At 54.9% G+C, this 6758-nt stretch overlaps 1 long non-coding RNA gene and 1 pseudogene across 1 annotated transcript in view; one reads left to right on the top strand and one right to left on the bottom strand.

The window, feature by feature from the left end:
• The first annotated feature begins 418 nt into the window (after positions 1 to 418).
• Positions 419 to 1596, top strand: LOC149125237 (18S ribosomal RNA; annotated as a pseudogene).
• LOC149125234 (uncharacterized) overlaps positions 472 to 6758 on the bottom strand; it is a 58548-nt gene continuing 52261 nt past the window's right edge. Inside the window, exon 2 of the long non-coding RNA XR_016210314.1 lies at positions 472 to 1693. This is a non-coding gene — a long non-coding RNA (uncharacterized LOC149125234). The remainder of the gene's footprint in view (positions 1694 to 6758) is intronic.

Below are 6758 nucleotides of genomic sequence, written 5' to 3'. Positions count from 1 at the left end.
CGGTCACGACGTGAACGACCCGCTGGTGCCGGTCCCTTCCCCCCGCTGGCTCGGGCTCGCCCTCGCGTGCCCGCCGTCGCTCGGGGTCCGCTCCGTCTGCTGGGGGGTGTGTGTGTCTGTGGGGGGGAGCCTCCTGGGTCCCCCTCCTCCCGATCTCCTCTCCCCCTCTGCCGCCTCTGCCGCGCCCCGTCCCTGGGGTGTGTGCGGGTGAGCCGCGGGGGCTTGACCCGCTCGCGTCCGAGGACGCCCCTGACCCTCCCGCCGGCTCTGTCGTCCGGCTTGCTTCCCCGCGGAGGCTTGCGGCCGCGCCGCCGTGGTGCGCGCCCCGCGCCGGTTCCCGGCTTCTCTCTCGCCTGTGCGAGCGAGCGAGCGAGCGGCGGTCCCTGCCGGTCCCACCCTCTTGACCGCGCGCTCCTACCTGGTTGATCCTGCCAGTAGCATATGCTTGTCTCAAAGATTAAGCCATGCATGTTTTTCTAAGTACGCACGGCCGGTACAGTGAAACTGCGAATGGCTCATTAAATCAGTTATGGTTCCTTTGGTCGCTCGCTCCTCTCCTACTTGGATAACTGTGGTAATTCTAGAGCTAATACATGCCGACGGGCGCTGACCCCCTTCGCGGGGGGGATGCGTGCATTTATCAGATCAAAACCAACCCGGTCAGCCTCCCCCCGGCCCCGGCCGGGGAGGTGGGCGCCGGCGGCTTTAGGTGACTCTAGATAACCTCGGGCCGATCGCCCCCTCCGTGGCGGCGACGACCCATTCGAACGTCTGCCCTATCAACTTTCGATGGTAGTCGCCGTGCCTACCATGGTGACCACGGGTGACGGGGAATCAGGGTTCGATTCCGGAGAGGGAGCCTCGAGAAACGGCTACCACATCCAAGGAAGGCAGCAGGCGCGCGAAATTACCCACTCCCGACCCGGGGAGGGTAGTGACGAAAAATAACAATACAGGACTCTTTCGAGGCCCTGTAATTGGAATGAGTCCACTTTAAATCCTTTAACGAGGGTCCATTGGAGGGCAAGTCTGGTGCCAGCAGCCTCGCGGTAATTCCAGCTCCAATAGCGTATATTAAAGTTGCTGCAGTTAAAAAAGCTCGTAGTTGGATCTTGGGAGCGGGCGGGCGGTCCGCCGCGGCGGCGCGCCACCGCCCGTCCCCGCCCCTTGCCTCTCGGCGCCCCCCTCGATGCTCTTAGCTGAGTGTCCCGCGGGGCCCGAAGCGTTTACTTTGAAAAAATTAGAGTGTTCAAAGCAGGCCCGAGCCGCCTGGATACCGCAGCTAGGAATAATGGAATAGGACCGCGGTTCTATTTTGTTGGTTTTCGGAACTGAGGCCATGATTAAGAGGGACGGCCGGGGGCATTCGTATTGCGCCACTAGAGGTGAAATTCTTGGACCGGCGCAAGACGGACCAGAGCAAAGCTTTTGCCAAGAATGTTTTCATTAATCAAGAACGAAAGTCGGAGGTTCGAAGACGATCAGACACCGTCGTAGTTCCGACCATAAACGATGCCGACTGGCGATGCGGCGGCGTTATTCCCGTCGACCCGCCGGGCGGCTTCCGGGGAAACCAAAGTCTTTGTTTGGGTTCCGGGGGGAGTATGGTTGCAAAGCTGAAACTTAAAGGAATTGACGGAAGGGCACCACCAGGAGTGGAGCCTGCGGCTTGGTTTGACTCAACACGGGAAACCTCACCCGGCCCGGACACGAGCAATGCGCTCGGGCGGGGACAAGCTCGGGACGTCCGGGGGGGGGGGGGATGTATGTGTATGTGTGTGTGTGTGTGTGTGTCCACGAAGGTCGACCAGCTGCCCCGGCGGACTTGGGCTCGGGCGGGGACAGGCTCAGGGACGTCCTGGGGGGGGATGTAGTGTATATGCGTGTGTGTGTGTGTGTGTGTGTGTGTGTCCACGAAGGTCGACCAGCTGCCCCCGGCGGACTTGGGCTCAGGCGGGGACAAGCTCAGGGACGTCCTGGGGGGGGGATATATGTGTATATGTGTGTGTCCACGAAGGTCGACCAGCTGCCCCGGCGGACTGGGCCGGGCGGGGACGGGCTCAGGGACGTCCGGGGGGGGGGATATATGTGTATATGTATGTGTATGTGTGTGTGTGTGTGTGTGTGTGTGTGTGTGTCCACGAAGGTCGACCAGCTGCCCCGGCGGACTTGGGCGCCGCACAGTGCCAAGCGCTGGTGCGTTTTTTTCCAAGGAAAACATGAGGCGGGTTTTTTTTTTTTTTCTTCTTAATTTATGGAGGGAGGGAGGGAGGGGGAGGGGGAGGGGGAGGGGGAGGGACGAACAGAAGAGCAGAGTCACTCTCCCATGCACTGGTTCTCTCCTGCTCCCCGAATGAAGGCCTCACCAGTCGCCCCTGGGCCGCACCTTCCTGTCCTTGCGCGTCAGGCCAGAAAACAAGGACTCGCCCCGTCCCTTGGCTCTTCTTTCTTTCGACCACACTCTCGAGGTTTGTTCCCCTGGAGCACTGAGCCCGCCCGCTCACTCGCATCACAGCTCCTCGATGCTAGGTGGCTGCCGCCTGTCTCTCGCCGTTGTTTTGCAGAACGATGCTCGGGGCAAAAGCTCCAAGGACACCGCAGGCGGGAGGGACCAGCGGCACCACATGCCACCACACCACACCGGAGGGAAGCTGCCCTTTTTGAGTGAGTCCTTTGGCCGCGTGCGGTGTTGGAGGAAGGCGTGTCTTCCCTGCTTCAACCCCCACCCCGCCTCCTTCCTTCCTTCCTTCCTCCTTCTCTCCCTCTCTCCCTCCCTCCCTCCCTCCCTCCCTCCCTCCCTCCCTCCCTCTTTCACTGCTCCACCTCCACCTCCCTGCGTTCCCCCCCCCACCTTGCTTCTCCTGGATACCCCTTCCCACAGCACCTACCCTTATCACACAGTCAGTCAATAAAGCTTTCCTCTGAGCAAATCCCCGCCCTGAGGCTGATGACTGGGGTCAGTGGACACAGATGGGCTGTGAGAAAGGGACTTCCTCCATCCCTTCCTTCCGTCTCGCTAGGGGCAGCTGCCATAGTGGAGCGGCATGGTTCCGAGCCTACTGGGCTCACCCGTCTTCCCCTGACTCTCTCCGTCATGCCCACCCCCGGAAAAGGACTCTGCTCCATCGGCTGGATGTCTCGGTGGGATCGCTCAGCCTGCACGTCTCCCACGGGACATGCCTTCACCCAGGCCTGGATTTTTGCGGGAGGGTCCTGCTCCTTGGTACTGTGCGTGCCTGATTGCCCCTTTGCCCGTGTTGTACCTACTGATATCTAGGAAGGAGCCATGATCATCTCTCATGATCACATCGAGACTGTGACACACACACACACACACACAGGGATGGATGGATAAAGAGTGTGTGTGTGTGTGTGTGTGTGTGTGTGTGTGTGTGTGTGTGTGTGGCGATCGCCGGCTTACCCCTGCCATGGGAGTGGGGGCACAGTGAGGCTCACGCAGCATTTTTTCCTTTTTTGCTTGCACGTGTGCACCTGGTCCATCCGCCGCCGCTCTTCCAGGGCCAGCCAGAGCGCCCTGGCCCAGGCCCCATCCAGCAGATGAGAGATGGCTCTCTCCCGGCTCCCAACCCCCAACCCTGTGTAAGGATTTCCTGAAATGATTAGAAATGCAAATTGTGGCCCCATGTAGAGGGAGGAGATTCAGACACGTGTTGTGCTCTATGGTGTGGGACTCAACGCATGGAAATGGGACTGCTTGTTTCTTGTTCTAAACACCACAAGGGGGTAATCAGGGGTTTGAAAGGATTATTTGTGTGTTTGTTGTGAGGACGGAAACATCAGAACAATCTCCATTTTGGACATGATTATCCCCCCCCCCCCTCTCTCTCTCTCACACACACACACACACACACACACACACACACACTTACTTCTCTATCCATCCATCTCTCAATGTATTCGCTTAATAATTCATTTCATGTGAGGCAGGGCATCACAGAAATCCTGATTCATGATTCAAATACAGTGATTGATTTCAAACACCGGTATCTATTATCTGTGAGGCAGAATGTGAGAGGAAATCACAGTTCAAAAATGATTACTTATTTGGTTCTCAGATATCTTTTCCTCCTCATGATCTTACTTCTCATCATGGGTGTGATATGGGGGGGGGGGGCATAACAAAACAAAGCATGCAGTTGCAGTTGGACTCTTTAGTACCAGGGTGCTGGAGAGCCATTTGAAATCGAAAAAAGGTCAGTAGGTGCAGAAGTTGAACACTAGGTGGCGGCGTCATCACCCAGACCTGCCAAGGATAGGAATGCTGCTTACTCAATCTTAGTGATCCCTTTGGATCTCTGCAGATACTGTGTGTGTGCATATTTCAAAGAAGTGAGTATCGGAGTGGGGTGGGTGATCACTGTGCCCTGGGGGAGTTATGTTTGGGTTCCCCCTCCCCCTCCCCCTCCCCCTCCTCCCCCTCCCCCTCCCCCCTCCCCCTCCCCCTCCCCCTCCCCCTGGCAGAACCTCACAAAAAATTCAATTCAAACATGACTATCAATCTACTGCCGAGGCGGCGGAACAGGGGAGAAAAGCTCCAAACAGTGTTTACGGCGAGGCAGAGCGTCACAGAAATCTCAAATTCCTACACCATTCGCCAGCTAGCCTGGCTGGCTTTTCGATCCTATTCCGAGGCAGAACATCAGAAGAATCATGATTCGATCGTAATTACCTATCCATCTCCCTCTCCCCGTTTCAAGGTAGAGCATCACAGAAATCTCGATTCATACACCATCATCCATCCATCCCTGAGGCAGAACATCAGAAAAATCACCAAACATGATTACTTATTTCTTTATTGCAAGGCAGAGCATCAGAAAAAATCTAAAATTCCTACATCAATTATCTAACTCTTCATTCATTCACCTCAATCATTCATTCATTCACTGAGAGGCAGAAATCTCAGTTCAAACACGATTATCTATCATCTATTGATTGATCAATCAGATCTATCAATCTAGAACATCAGGAAAATCATGAATCAAAAGCAATGATGGATTTGTTCATCGTAGGCAGGCAGAGTACCAAACATGATTATTTCTAGGGGCGGTGCTGGGGCTTAGTCGGCTGAAGCCTTTCCCTGAGGCACAAGCAGGCAGGCATCTCTTATGGGCGTGCTTTTGCCCCTGCACACACATGGGAGATGCCGGAACAAGGCTCCTGCTCTTCTGGCTTCAGAGCAGAACGACCCAGCCATTTGGGGAGTGGAGTGAGCCGGCAGATGGAAGACCTTCCTTTCTCTCTGTAACTCTGCCACAATAAATGAAAATCATGTCTCTTTTCACAGATTTACATTTGCACTCGTGCGATATGGTACTGTATTCCCATCCCCCCCCCCCCCCCCCCCCCCCCCACACACACACACACACTAGCAGGGAGCTGGATTTCATGGAGCGCAGCCAGGACTCAAACCGCTGCTTTCTCCAAAGGGATGCCCTATATTGTCAGGGGTGGGTGGTGTGTGAATCCACAGCACGACGATGACTATTTTTTTTTTTTCTTTTTTTTTCTAATCAAGGTTGGTATTACAGACAGACATCCTCCTTATAATCCTAATTTGCAATCATCGATGCCACTGGGGGCAGGGGCAGGGCGCAGAAGGTGGGAGAAGTCATTTTGAACTCAAAATGGAGTCTTTAGTGCCAGAGTATCAAGAGCCATTTTGAATCAAAAAGGAAGGTCAATAGGTGCAGGAAATTGAACACTGGGTGGCGGGTCAGCACCCAGGCTACCGTGGGGGAAGGAGCTGCTTGCTCACTCAGTCGGAGTGATCTTTGGAAATCTGAAAAATGCTATGGGGGAAAAATATCGGGTGAGGCAGTTGTGGGGGGGGGGTGTCATTATGTCCTGGTGAGTTACGTTTGGGATGCCTGCCACTTTGAGTTCTGCTTGGCGGCTCTGCTTAACATACAGCTTCCCATGAATAGATCCTTGGAGAACCTTTTCCTTATATGATGAAGGGAGACAGATGACTTAGATAGGAGAGCCAGGGAGCCAGTGGATGAAGAACTCTCCCTCCACTCCCAACATGGTTATCTATCTATCTATCTATCTATCATGTATCTATCTAGAACATCAAATCACGATTCACAAATGAATATTGAGGCTGGGCGCCGCGGCTCACTAGGCCCCCAATCCTCCGCTTAGTGGCGCCGGCACACCCGGGTTCTAGTCGTCCCCGGTTGGGATGCCGGATTCTGTCCCGGTTGCCCCTCTTCCAGGCCAGCTCTCTGCTGTGGCCAGGGAGTGCAGTGGAGGATGGCCCAAGTGCTTGGGCCCTGCACCCCATGGGGACCAGGAGAAGCACCTGGCTCCTGCCTTTGGATCAGCGGGTGCGCCGGCCGCAGCGCGCTGGCCGCGGCGGCCATTGCAGGGTGAACCAACGGCAAAAGGAAGACCTTTCTCTCTGTCTCTCTCTCTCTCTCACTGTCCACTCTGCCTGTCAAAAAAATAAATAAAAATTTTAAAGAATATTGATTTATCTGGAGGCAGAGCATCCAAAAGTACCCTTCCTTCCTTCCAAGGCAGAGTACTAGAAAAATCATGCATTTGGACTCAAAATGGATTCTTTAGTACCAGGAGAGCGAGAGCCAATTTCTGAATCTAAAAGGAAAGGTCACTAGGTGCAGAAATTGAACACTACGTGTTCTAAATCAATCAAGCCATCTTAAGAAATAAGTGCCCCACAGTAGCTGGGACTGGACCAGATCAAGACATCTTAGCAAGAAGGAGGAAGAGCC

The sequence above is a fragment of the Oryctolagus cuniculus genome, chromosome 7, assembly GCF_051225735.1.
Source record: "Oryctolagus cuniculus isolate XC-2025 breed Fujian yellow rabbit chromosome 7, ASM5122573v1, whole genome shotgun sequence".
NCBI lineage: Eukaryota > Metazoa > Chordata > Mammalia > Lagomorpha > Leporidae > Oryctolagus > Oryctolagus cuniculus.
The sequence above is the reverse complement of the archived record's forward strand: the minus strand, read 5'-3'. Positions and strand labels throughout refer to the sequence as shown.